A 12,966-nucleotide genomic window follows, 5' to 3' on the forward strand; every position below is an offset into this window, starting at 1 on the left:
GGTTAGGATCCAGACCTTGTTTTGGATCTTGCTGGGTTTTTTCGCCTTGGAGGAAGGGCCATAAATGTTATAGCAGTAGCGGAAATCCCTCCCTGGTAAATGCTCCATCTGTGCACATGAGTAGCAGGATGTGTGCGAGGCAGTAAAAAATGAATGTGAGGATTGCGAGATGGCCCAGGGAGTCTGTTACGCTGATAGAAAATGTAAAGTGCTATAGTCATGGATGTAATGTAGAATGATTGTCTGTCTCCCCTGTTTATTTGCCAGTGTAAGGGCTGTAATGGAGACAAATGCTCGTCTGAGTTTGTGAACCCACTGCTTTGGCAATCTAACTCCTGGGTATATGCGGTTGTTGCCGTAGCCTCAGACTGAGAGGTGCATGTGAAGGCAGGTGAAAGGTCTTCAGGTGACTAACCTGGGTTTTATGCCTTAATGACTCCTTGTTATTCCCGTAGCTGTTTTACAATTGCCACCAGTGCTTCCACCCTCTATGTCCATTAGATGCAGGGAACATGGATCAATATGTGATGCAATTTCCCAGAGGAATAAACCAGGCTTCTTTAGGGTGGCCGGCCAGCATCTCTGCCTCTTAACTCGCCTTCTCTTTTACACACACACATCCTATGTTACCACGCTGCACCGAATAAACCTCAGACAGGTATTGCGAACACAAAGACGGGTTCTGCTCAGTCATTTATCTAAGTGGAGCGAGATTCAGCAGCATGGGGAAACTCTTTGTTGCGGTAGCTAAAACAGAAGCCTGTCACCCAGGTCTTCCTAAAGCAGCTAAAGAATGAGTCATCAGCAGCCCGACACCCACCCGATAGCGAGGCTGGCACTCAGCATGCCAGCAACATCATCTGCCTTACAAGGGATGTTGCCCGGCTATTATCTTTGAACAATGAGACGCAGTTTGCTAGTATTCGATTTTGCAAAGGTCAACATCATTTTGCCACTGGAGTAAAGTGTTGTTTTCATAATGAATATGCCCTAGATTATGCACAGACACAACACGGCCCATGCAGTCTCTGTCTCTGCTTTAATGCACACAGAAAAAGCGCATTTTAAGGCAGATGCATACATCTAGATCACAAACTTTGTCCCTTTTTTTCCTTCTTCATTGCCACAAACACTGAGATTTAACCGGCTGCTATAAAAGCCGTTAATAATTAAAGTTACGGTGTGCTGCCAAGGCTGTTTAAAACATGTACCTGGACTTTTTTTTACTTGGTGATATGTCAAGGCTCCACATGTATTGCTGACTTGTGTTTCCATGACAACGTTACTCTAGTTCTAATTTTGAATATCACAGTCTGGGGACTCGGTTTCGACCATAATGAAAATAAGATAATCAGAAGAAAAATATCATCCGAGTTTTCTCTCATCTCGATCATTTTCTTTACTACTTTGGAACATTGTGTGTTTTATTCTCTTAAGGAGATCTATTATATTTTTTATTCTGGGCCTCCACTCGAGGATCCTTTCGTGATTTAGGGTTCATAAAAATCCGTATTTATCTCATATGGGCCCTTTATGTTGCCCGCAGTCTGCAGGAGGCACTTTTTTGTGAGTCCAGTGTCCCTTTATGCCTTTGCTTTCCCCAACTGACTTGTGCTTGTTGCAGATGTAGTGGCTTGAAAAACAAACTGCAGTAGACAGTAGACCAAAATTCATAGTTTCATGTCAACTCTGGTCAGTCCAGCGCATTTTCCACCTAAAATGAAAGATCCACCAGCGACGCAAACGGCTGCTTAGGCCTCCAGTTGTGTCCACGCTGGAAGTGATTCACTGGAAGATAAACTACAGAAGAAGAAGAAACTTTTCTGAGCTTCCAGAGGCGTGCATGACGCAAATACCAATGACAACGAAGAATAATAATTATGGGCATATGACCTGGTAGTAAATACATTAGAGGCAACTCATTTAAACTGTGCCAACGCAACTGTGATGTGCTACGAGCAAATCCCTCAGTGTAGCGGCAGCTTCAATCACACAGATCTAGACACCTTGGTGACTCCCTGCTACGAGCTGGCTGTTGCCCACACGTAGCAGTGCACGACACCATATACAGTGCTGCGATTGCTTTTGTTGCCAGCGGGTAGTTTGCCAACATTCGCCATTTACAATCCGAGATGTGGTGGAATTTTAAAACGTGCACCTCAAGCTGGACACAGACAATGTTCAAAATAAGTTCTTCCCTGCTGTACCCAACGCATTTCCAAACCAAGCTGCCTGCGACCAAAGTGAGGAGGTTTTTGGTGCAGAGCTTTCTGACCAGTTATAACTGCCAGCAACTCGCCAACACTTTAGGAAATATGCAGGTTTCTTTAGCGTCCAGTAGTTGCCAAAAAGTCTGATAAGAAGCTAATGGAGCCTTGGTAGCCCTTTGGTACCATTACTTACTTTTAAAGATAAAGCAGTTTGCAGAGCGGCTTATCTGCAGTGTAAATATTCAGGGTTCTTCTTTTTGCAGTCTCATTTAAACGGCGCCAATTTACAGGCCAAATAATCTCGAGTGGCTTTATTTTGTGAGGTACAGATACGAGAAATATTGTTGATAAAGATATAAATCTGCTTGTTGGTTTCCCTGAAGTTGTAACCCTTTCAGTCTGTTTTTATTTATTTATTAACCTTTATTTAACCAGGAAAATCCCATTGAGATTAAAAACCTCTTTTTCAAGGGAGACCTGGCCAAGATAGGCAGCAGCAGATGTCTCACAGTTACAGAAATTACTCAAACACATGAAACAATAAGTGAAAGAATACAAATAAAATAAAATAAAATTCAATAAAAGTCAAATAAAAATAAATAAATAAATTAAAAAATCAGTTAAAATGACAATCAATCTAATTGAAACAGTTGAATGTTATGGACTTGGCCTCAAGGATTCGTAGTTTAGATTTAAAAGCACTTAATGAAATAAAATCAGTCATTTTCCTTCTGCAGTTTGTTCCAAGCCGAGGGTGCTAAATGGACAAAAGCTCTTTTACCAAGTTCAGTTCGGGCAAATGGAACAGAAAGCAACAAGTAACCATGCGGACAAAGAGAATACCGACCAGCATGTTTCATTACAAGCAGGGAACATAGATAAGAAGGCAGCAACCCAAGTATCGCCTTATATATAAAACTGTATAAATGAGAGTTCCTCCGACTTACCAAAGCAGGCCATCCTACCTGAGAGTATAACTCACAGTGGTGAGTCTGAAATTTACGGTTAGTGATGAACCTCAGAGAAGCACGATACACAAAATCAACCATTCGAAGACATTGAGCAGAAGCATTCATTCTGTTCATCCATACAAGACATTTTAGTAATATATTACATACAGCTTTCAGTTCTGGCTATGCAACAGTGCTCTGTATGGAAGGAACCAGCTCAGGGTTTTAGCATTAGCTGACACAAAACTCCAGTTTCATATTTTTTTCCTTTCTTAACTTTGGTAACTCTCTTTTTTAATTTATAATAGTCTTTTGGTCATCCTGCAAACCTTCCTGGGATGCTGTTCTCAGTTTATGTAAACCCGGCCCACGACCCACGACCTAGAATAAATCCAAACATTTAAAAGCAATCTGACACCTCACTGCAATTACTTTCACATACACTGACACTACACTTCCTGTCTTTAATATGAGCATCCAATGTTGTAGCAGTAAATAAAAAATATGTCCGGGTGTATGCATGAAGTTCTCATTAATTGCTGTCCTAATTTTAATATCTGGAAATAAAAAAATGGAATTAGCCAAAATATTTCACCCTGAAAATGATCAAATATGCACATTTCTACGGCGGCCCTGAGAAGCCAAACAAACTGCAACTTAAGAAAACACCAGCAATAAGTAAAATGCTGCAAAAGCACACAAAACACAACGGAAGTAGGAGAAAACAGATTTCCAAAAGCACAAGGGAAGTGTTTCTGGGGACAATAATCTGACGGACCAGTTGCAGGAACCAAAACATGCTAGGTACGTGTGTTTTAATCTCGTGATTCATTAACACTGATGACACTGAGTTTTAGGCTAATAGTTAGGCTAACACACTTACCTCTCATCTTTTTCTTTCTTCACAAAACTGATAGATCCTCCACTTCTTTGAAGTGTCTCCCAGTACAATTCTTAGCATATTTTGGTTCCTGCAACTGGTCCGTCTGGTTATTGTCTCCCCAGAAACACTTCCCTTTTGCTTTTGGAAATCAGTTATTTCCTATTTTCCTAGTTTTTCTTATTTCCGCTGTCTTTTGTGTGCTTTTTCAGTGTTTTTATTGCAGACCATTTGGCCTCTCAGGGCCACCGTACATTTACGCCCCTGAGCTGATAGAGGTTTTATCCCAGATGAAGTCATGTAGTTTCATTGTTCTGCCAACAGCGATATCTGTCGGCTGTTGCACGGAGCTCTCCTCGCTTCGCTTTTTATTTCGAAGCATGTGTGTGTTTTTTTATCTCCATCGTCTCTGCAGAACAGAGACCATTTTCCAAGGTGCGATCAAACAGTTCCACAGCTCTGCCCATAACATTTAAAATCATTGCTTGGTGTAAACCAAAAATCAACGCGGTGCCATGAAGCCTCGGGATTTTACAGCAGATTCCACATGTCGACAGTGTGACCCTCGGGGACAAATTCACAGCATGAAAATCCTGTGAAAGATGAGAATGCTCCTGTTCACAACAGGTGCAACAGGTCACGATGTGTGGTCTTCAGGTGAAAGTGGTCAGCCCCTGTGGATCGTAACTGGACACTCGACTCTGTTCAGCACAGAAAGTGGTGTTCGCTCTCTGCTGAAGTTCGAGGTGCATGGGGAAAACGCACGTGCGAGGAGTTGGAAGTGGGAGCGGTAATAACAGAGCGGACACCTATGGAGTTAAATATGACAAATATGCATATGTTGTTTTCTCTGCAACGTTTGCACAGTCTAGCACAATCAATCTGGCACAAGTTTCCCTTTTTGGAAGTAACAGTTGGCCTGGTGTTGTGTAAACTAATTGATTCATTTGATTCCTTTGTTCAAGCACTCCTAATGACGGGAAATATTGAATGCTGCATTTAGATGCTCCCTCGCTGTGGTCATTTGCAGCTTTTTTCTCAAGGTTAATTGTTTCGTGACAACAGATTGCAAATGCATAATTTCAATTTTCTTTTACAAGGCAAAGGATCAGTTTTTTTTTTCTCCTCTAGTCCACACTGTCACGGGTCAGTGATTTTCTGTGGGGCTTTAGGCTTTGCAGTTAGCACCCTGTAGCCATTGAAAGATGAGCACGGTGCAGTGGGTGATCAGAAAGTCTGAAATTGGCCCGGAGAGAGCACTGCTGTCAGAAAAAGACCACAACACAGAAGAGAAAAAATGGAAAATGCCATCCCCTGCTGAGTGAATGAATACATGAGTTTCCCTGTGAACTTTTGGTCATACTGCACAGCACAGCAAAAAGCTCTCTTAACAGTCTACAGGTTTCTAAAGGGTATAATAAAGCAGAAAGGGTTATTTATTTCAAAATGCATGGGTTCGGGTAGGTAGGTGGTGTGTATATATATATATATATATATATATAGATGTATATATGTGTGTGTGTGTGTGTGTGTGTATAAAGCATAAGGACCCAAAAGTTAACATTTTAACTCAGTCCATTGTTAAATTAGCCGCGCGGGGATATTTCTGTCACCCATTCTATGTTGATTTGAAAGGATGGGGCTGGTATCTCCCTCCTTGTCTTTAATCAACCCACAATGTAATCTTGCAGCAGCTCTGGCCGAGCATTTGTTCCTGTTACTGCTTCACGACTGCTCTGCGGCTACTGAATGAAGCAATTTAAGACATGAAACAGCATTAGTGCAAATGCAGTAAAGGAGCAGAAAAGACGATGTAAAGTCAGAGAGAAGACAAAAGCAACAAAAAGGAGACTCTGACTCGAGATCTGAAGACGAGCCATCAGTACGCGTGGGCCGTGTTAAATAATTTACTCCTCCCCGATCGGCCCTATTTAATTAGCCCTTGTTCTTTATTTCTTTATTTAATCAGGCCCTCTTGGTCGGGGTGTTAGGCTACGAACTGCGAGGGGCAAAGAAGCATCGTACGATCCCCTGCTGTGAGATCACAGCGGGGCTTCAGGTAGAGGACACAGGGACGCGTCCTACAGTTGATGCTAACAACACTAAGAGGGCACGGCAGCAGACTCAGAGCGGGCTGCTGCGTGGCACTTCTTCAGCTTTAAATTACATTTCCCTAAACATGCCGTACACTTATCTTTGCATGCAACTGCTGGACGTGTTTGTTGGTGAGAAATTCGCAGAGTGTCGCTCCTCCACCCCCTCTCTTAGGATTAACCCCTGCATCTTTAGAACTTGAATCTTTCTGGAAATGGGAGCAGAGAAGGGCTGCGTCTAAGTATTGTGTAGCCCAAGGCTAGCTCATAGGAGCTGCAAGCTGCTGGAGGATCCAATTTCAGGCTATTTCGCCTCCTAAAAAAATTGTCTGAAGTGGAAAATCACACCTGATGGCCCTCTAGCGTGGCTTTCAAGCCACTAGATGGTAGTATGGAAGTCTTTGTACAAATCAATTTTCTGAGGGAAAAAAAATGTTATGATTAAAAAAAAAAAAAGATTTGACAAAAGTTCAGATGGCCATCTGTGTCCTTTACTAAAAGACCATGTTCTCTTTTTTCCCACATAGTGGAGCGGTTTTTTCTCACACTGTAGGATAGGCATGAATCTGCCAGTGGAGGACATTGAATTCATTTTAAGCTGCACTCCCACAACGTGCAGCCAGAGCTGAGGTGCACACTTTGATTTGTGACATGCAGAGAAGGGGGGGGGGGGAAAGAGAGGACGATGAGGAAGAGGAAGAGGAAGCGAGGGGAACAGAAGCGCAGTGTCCCGCTGAGGTAATTTGCCTTGGGTCTTATAGAGCTTACTCGCACTGCTGGCAGAGTCATATGCAGACTGATACGGGGGGAAAAGAGAAGATGTGGGAACAGCGTGAGAAGCCAGCAGAATCACAAGTGTTGTGGCTTTACCTTGTAGCTTCAGAGGAAATAAGAAAGAGCGAGACTGAGAGAAGGCTGGGAGTGGAGAAGGGTTTAACTAATACTCAAACAAAGGTAGCTGAGCGTGTGTGCACAGCCACGCACACACACGGAGTGATCATCCAATGCATTCGGGGAAAGCTAAGGCCAATTTTCATGGGAGTGTAGCAGTTTTGAGCACACATAAGAGCCTGCGACACCCTTGGCGGTGCCAAGAGCCGACACATCAGCCAGCGTTGACAGCATGGCTGGCACATGCCTGAGGGGCTGGGAAACTTCCCTTCTATAATTGCATCCCATGTCAACCTGTGACATGTCAGGCTCAACCAGCAGGGAACTAACTAATCACCGGCCAGACCTCCATCTCGTATACCCTCTCATATCCCCGCGTTCACCCCGAACAACATAGTCCCACACCAGCTATCTGCTTCCCACTTCTGTTTTTGCACGTGTTAGGGAAGCACCCCTGAGCAGGCTATTACATCTTTATCTCAGCACCTGATGCCATCAGCATGACTCAACAGTGAAAGCAGCTCTGTCTCATTAGTCTTCTTTAGCGGTTTAAAAAAAAAAAAAGGTAGCAATTCTCATTTATTCCATCTGTTATTCTCACCGGCGCTCTGCAGCAACACATTCCACTCATTCTGGGTAATAACGTTAAATTTGTTAAAATTGGTGCTAGGTTGAAAATGACAACATCCTCTCTGCTCTCGCGGGGTGACTACCTGACGATTCTTAGGCTTCTTCCCACGTCCCGTGTGAAGTGTGGCGACACCGCGGCGGGTTAGCACGTGCATTTTAGGCGTGCAGCTTTTTGATTTAAGATGAGGAGAGGGTTTTGTAGCGAGCTAACGCGTGCGATGGCGAGTCTGTTAAAGTCTAGATCGGGAAGTCCTCTTGATCTTTGATACGAGATATCTGTGTGGGTGCCTCTGTGACCACATCTTTGATCTTTGGTGTGTGTGTGTGTGTGAGTAAGTGAGAAAGGGAGCGACATGGTGCCAGAGCCTCCTGCCTCCTACAGATTGAGGTGAGAGCAGGCAGGTGGGGCTCTGTCGTGTCTGTGTGCCACAGTAACTGGATGTGATGGGTGGCCTCTGGGGATCTCTGCCTTAGAAGTGCTAAACGAGCGAAGCAGAGCAATCACACTGTTCCCGCGCGTGTTTGCGCGTCTGCGTGTGCGCGTTAGCGTGTGTGCCGCGAGCCCACACACTCCTATATATGATAGTCGGTTTGCTTTCCTGTTGCCACTGGCTCCGTGTCTGTGTAGGTGTGCGTGTCTGCCATAAAGGACTCTGCATTTATCTTTAGACTAAATATAAGCGCCACGAGATGGATGATAAGATGAAACAGCCTTTAATGTGTTAAATGTTGCCAGGAAACGGGGCTTTTTAAACGACGACGACACAAACACGACACAGTCGGGTCAGAGGAGTGATGCTGAGGGCTCCAGACAGTCCACACGCGGTGGGGCTCCAGTAGCACGACTCCAGTTACAAAGGTGGCGACAAGACACTGGTTCCAGTCTACATGATGTGACCCCACCCTGCTCTAGCCACATCCCCCCGTGTCTCAATGTGATTGTTAGCCTGAAGCATCCGAAAGGGCAAGCTACTCCCCTCCCCTTCATTAGCCAAATGGAATTGACTTAATTCAATTATGGCTCCTCCCGTGAGGAGCCCACGTTTGTGCACGTTTGTGCACATTTCTGCCTTTTGCACATCAGCTGTAAATCTGTGCGAGTCCCCACACGTGTTTGCATACATCCCACCTGCAACCTGCACGCCTACGAGAACGAAACAAACGAGCGCACGTCACAGGTCGTGTTCTTGCCGCGGGCAAGCCGAGGCCCCGGCGGTGGCACCGTCGAGGCCTTCGGTCCCACCGCTCCACACCCGCGGCCTCGCGCGCCGCCCGAGCCGAGGCGAATGCCAAGGAGTCTCCGAGCCACTACATCAACCCAACCTCCCCCCACCCCAGGGGAACACCAGCCAATGAATTACAGATTAGATCATTGTTACAGGATCATAACAGTGATCTAATTGCCAATTTCTCTTTTTAATTGAATTTGGTGGAGTGAAGAGGACGGAGATGGGATTCATGGGACTCTGTGTGGAGCCGATTGGAGTCGGTCTGCTGTTGACCGGGCACGACGGTTAATGAGGAGAAGAAAAAAAAAAATTCCGGCGCTTGACATTAAGCTGCAGAGCTGGGCGTCCACTGCAGAAACGTCAGGCTTAATATCCTTACCAGTGCCTCTTGTTCAGACAGAACGGCATTTTTGAAATCTTCCAGGGTGTTGGCTCGCTAAAATCCCCCAAATTACATCGACAGCATCATGTGTCACCGTTAAATCACTGTAACTAGTTTGCAGAATTTAATGTTTTCTGTTTTTCTGCTTTTTTTAACAATGTTTTTTTCTTTTCATTTTCCAAATCTGCTCCCAGTACAAACGACTTCGGTCTGAACCTCACGGATGCAGCCACGTTGAGCTAATTGCAGTTTGTCTGCGTCCGTCTCCGTGCCCCGAGCTTCCCACATCTACTGCCGCTTTCCCACCCCACCACCTCCAAAACAGTCGGACCATAAATGAGCTCCACAGTGCTGTCTGATTACAGCTTGGTTAAATTAGATGAGATAAGTTAGCCCACATCTCCTCCACAGCCATGCTCGAGAGCTGACAAGCCCAATACATCTGTCGCGGCTATGGTAATTGAGATGGGGAGGGAGGGCGACGGTGGTTGGATATGGAGGAGTGATTTGTGTGTGTGTACATGAATACGTGTAGAACTGTGTGAATGGGAGGGGGGGGGGGCCTCCCTCTGTCTCTTGTTCCTCAGTACCTGTCATTGATGAGGAGCCAAGGAGAAGCTTCAGCTTGAAGCTGTCATCGGCCCTCTGAATTTGTCTGCCTCACTCTATCAACCCTCCCTCCTCCTTCCTCTCTCCCTCCCTCTCTCTGATGTGGATGCAGAGTGTGTGAGTCGTGAGCCAGCCGGCGAGCTTGTGTGTTGCGTGCCGCAGGAACCGTACAACCGCCTCTCGAGGTGTTTAAATCTGAGACGTCGGCAGAGCGACTGGGGCGCAGGCAGGCTCGCCGCCCTGACACCACTGAGACCCATGCACCCTCTCCCGGACTGACAGGCCAATCGCAAGCCGCCTCTCGCCCTCCCTTCATCCAAAGCGTGCTCTCTCTCTTCCTCTGACTCGCTCACTCGCGCTCCCTCCTCCTCGTCTTCTTCCTCTCTCTCTCTCATTCCTCTGTGCTCAATCCGTGCATCCCCTCCTCCTCCTCCTCCTCCACCACCACCTCACACCTTTTGGTCAGAAGAGGAAGAGGAAGCCCAGCCCAGGGAGAGATGCTGAAAGGATGAAACTCTGACACGCCGACAGACCACAGGGAAACAAGAGCACAACTGTGAGTACAGCAGTCCTTTCACTTCTCACTCAGGCTTAACGCTGTCACACACACTTTGTCTCTCACGCACAAATGCACACACACACACACACACACACGTGTTTGGCACATTTACTTCGTACCCACACTGAGACTTTACTCCACACACTGATCCAACAGCATACTCGCCATCCATGCACAGCTCAAGTGTCTTTGTCTTTTTCAGGCAGGCAGGCGAAAAAAGAAAAAGTGCAGATTGTGTTTTCCTTTTTTTTCCCGTCGTAAGGCGTGCAGCGTGTTTCTTGATGTCGGCTGTTTAGATTAGGCTTTGTCCTGTCTTTGCACAGCTCAAACAAAAACAATCCAGCAAAAGTGTCATTCATACTTTGAGATTTTGCATACTTTTCCCAAAAAGTCAACCCTGCATTTTTATGTCTTTTTGTTCAGCTCAGGAAAAGCAAAACTAAAAGGACCCCAGTAATGAGCAAGGTCAGCGAAATCATGTTTAGCACACAGATTCTTTTGTCTGTGCACTTCTGCTGTTTTTATTGGCAATAAAAGCGTGCACGAGGGAAGTATCCCTGTTCCCGTCTCCCATCTTAAATATATAAGCTGCTATAAGCCAATAGATGCCCGAGGGGTGAAAAAAGGGGCGTACTTTCTTCTCAGCGGCGTAAGAATCCCGAGCAGTCCCCGCTGCTTATTGTTTAGCACTCAGCCAGGGGAGGTCTGCGTGCCGGGCTGATCTGCGCCGTTTGCGCCGCACTATTTTTTTGATTATGTTCCTGGTTCATCTCTGGCCGAGCCGATTTCCTATTTCCTTCTCCCATTTCGAGAGCGGGGAGTATAATATGATAGCAGCTCACATGTGGGGAAGTGCAGACAGTGGATCTGTGCAGAGGACACAGATTGCATTTCCCCTGGAGAATGCTCTCGCTGTATTAAAGGCACTAGAGGGCTGCTCGGCACTTGTCATCAGCTTCGCTAGTAATGCCGGCGAGAGGAGAAAGTAGACGTGGTGTTTACAGCCACTCTCTCATTTAAAGAGCTCCCATTGGCCCTAATGCCACAGCTGCATCACACTGGCCCATTGCAATCCGGGTTATATTACATTTGTGAAGCCCAGGATATTGTGCGGTGCCTCGCTTGCTACGAATGTGGGAAATGAAAAGATCTATATGTTAAACATCCCACAATATATTAGATTTGTTGCTGGACTGTAAACTCCTGGAGTGAGAATGAAAGCATTTGCATTTTTATGATGTGGTTTAACGTGGATCACATGCACCACAGCACCCATTTATGCTTAAAATTGAATTTATATTACCCCACGTTTTAGTTGTTTGGACTTCACTCTGCTGCTGTTTTATAATTCTCGGGCTTTTCTGGCGTAGCTGCTATAGGTGCTGTTTTTTCTGCATTTTCCAAGTCGCTGAGTCCGAACGTGGGATTGATTCCGATTGTTAGAAGCGTGCAGCGAGACATCGGCAGCTCTCGAGACCCGACGAGCCTCCGGTCGCTGATGTGTCAGCAAAAGTGAACGATCAGCCTGAGACTGACGTCCGCCTCCGTCTGGCCTCGGCGAATTTACTGAACCCGTGTGGCTTAACGCACAAAGACACACAAATCAAGATAAACAAGACAGGGCCTTCTCCTCCTCCGGTTTTGCCTCAGATTAATTCCTGATTTCATGGCCTAAAAATAAAACCGACCACCTATAACCATCATCAAAGCTATGACATTTGCAGCAAAGAAAGACTACAAAAGCTACATCACAAAAAAGTAATTTAAACTCTGTGAATTAATGGAACTTTCATTTTGGATTTGCCAGTGGCTTTCATGGGAAATTTATGCAATTTAAATGCAGAACGCCTGTCTGCTTCTGAGTTGGTCACTGACCAATTTAAATGTATCTTTTCCTATATTGTATGTTTCATTGTGGAGAAATATATCGAAGGGAAGTTAATAGCCTTTTATGCTAGGAAACATATTTAATTACATATATCTTTCACTGCTAAGAATTTACCCCAGGGGTTCTGTTAATGTAAGTCTGTGATCTCCAGCAGTTAATAAACCGCTCGTGAAGGCGAGATAAATTGCCGTCAACCCATATTCATCACTATCTGCTTGTGTATCTGCACTTATTGATTTGATAGTTGGTAACCAGTCCTGATCATCCATACAGATCCGTACAAAGCGAGGGCCGATAGGGTTTCCACTCTCCCTGAAGGCTCAATTACACAGCACGCACGAGGAAATGTGGGGGGAAGGAGATCAGCTTCTGACAAGGTCAAATTATATATGTCAGCTTGAAATCATTTCGTGTAGGTGTTCAGCCATGTCTGAATGTATAAAGAAAGAGACATTTGGTAAGTCAATAAATGTCATATGCCGGAGCTCATTAAATATTTTAATCACACGTTTTGCTGATTAAATTATATCGACTGAATCGAGGGTTTGAGCTTCTGTTATTTCATTTGTTTGCACGTTTGTGTGTTTTGGTTGTTTCAAATCTCTCCCAGACTTTGGGATGTTGGGAACTAGTGATTGCACGTCT

General features: G+C 45.2%; 1 protein-coding gene across 3 annotated transcripts in view; it reads left to right on the plus strand.

Moving 5' to 3' along the window:
* Positions 1–10,004: 10,004 nt before the first annotated feature.
* rbfox3b (RNA binding fox-1 homolog 3b) overlaps positions 10,005–12,966 on the plus strand; it is a 448,440-nt gene continuing 445,478 nt past the window's right edge. For all 3 annotated transcript variants that reach the window (XM_035912565.2, XM_035912571.2, XM_035912566.2), the window contains exon 1: positions 10,005–10,430. The gene's annotated coding sequence lies outside the window, so the exon portion shown is untranslated. The remainder of the gene's footprint in view (positions 10,431–12,966) is intronic.

The sequence above is a fragment of the Neolamprologus brichardi genome, chromosome 4 (genome assembly GCF_056152115.1).
Source record: "Neolamprologus brichardi isolate AB-2024 chromosome 4, ASM5615211v1, whole genome shotgun sequence".
In the NCBI taxonomy this organism is placed as follows: domain Eukaryota; kingdom Metazoa; phylum Chordata; class Actinopteri; order Cichliformes; family Cichlidae; genus Neolamprologus; species Neolamprologus brichardi.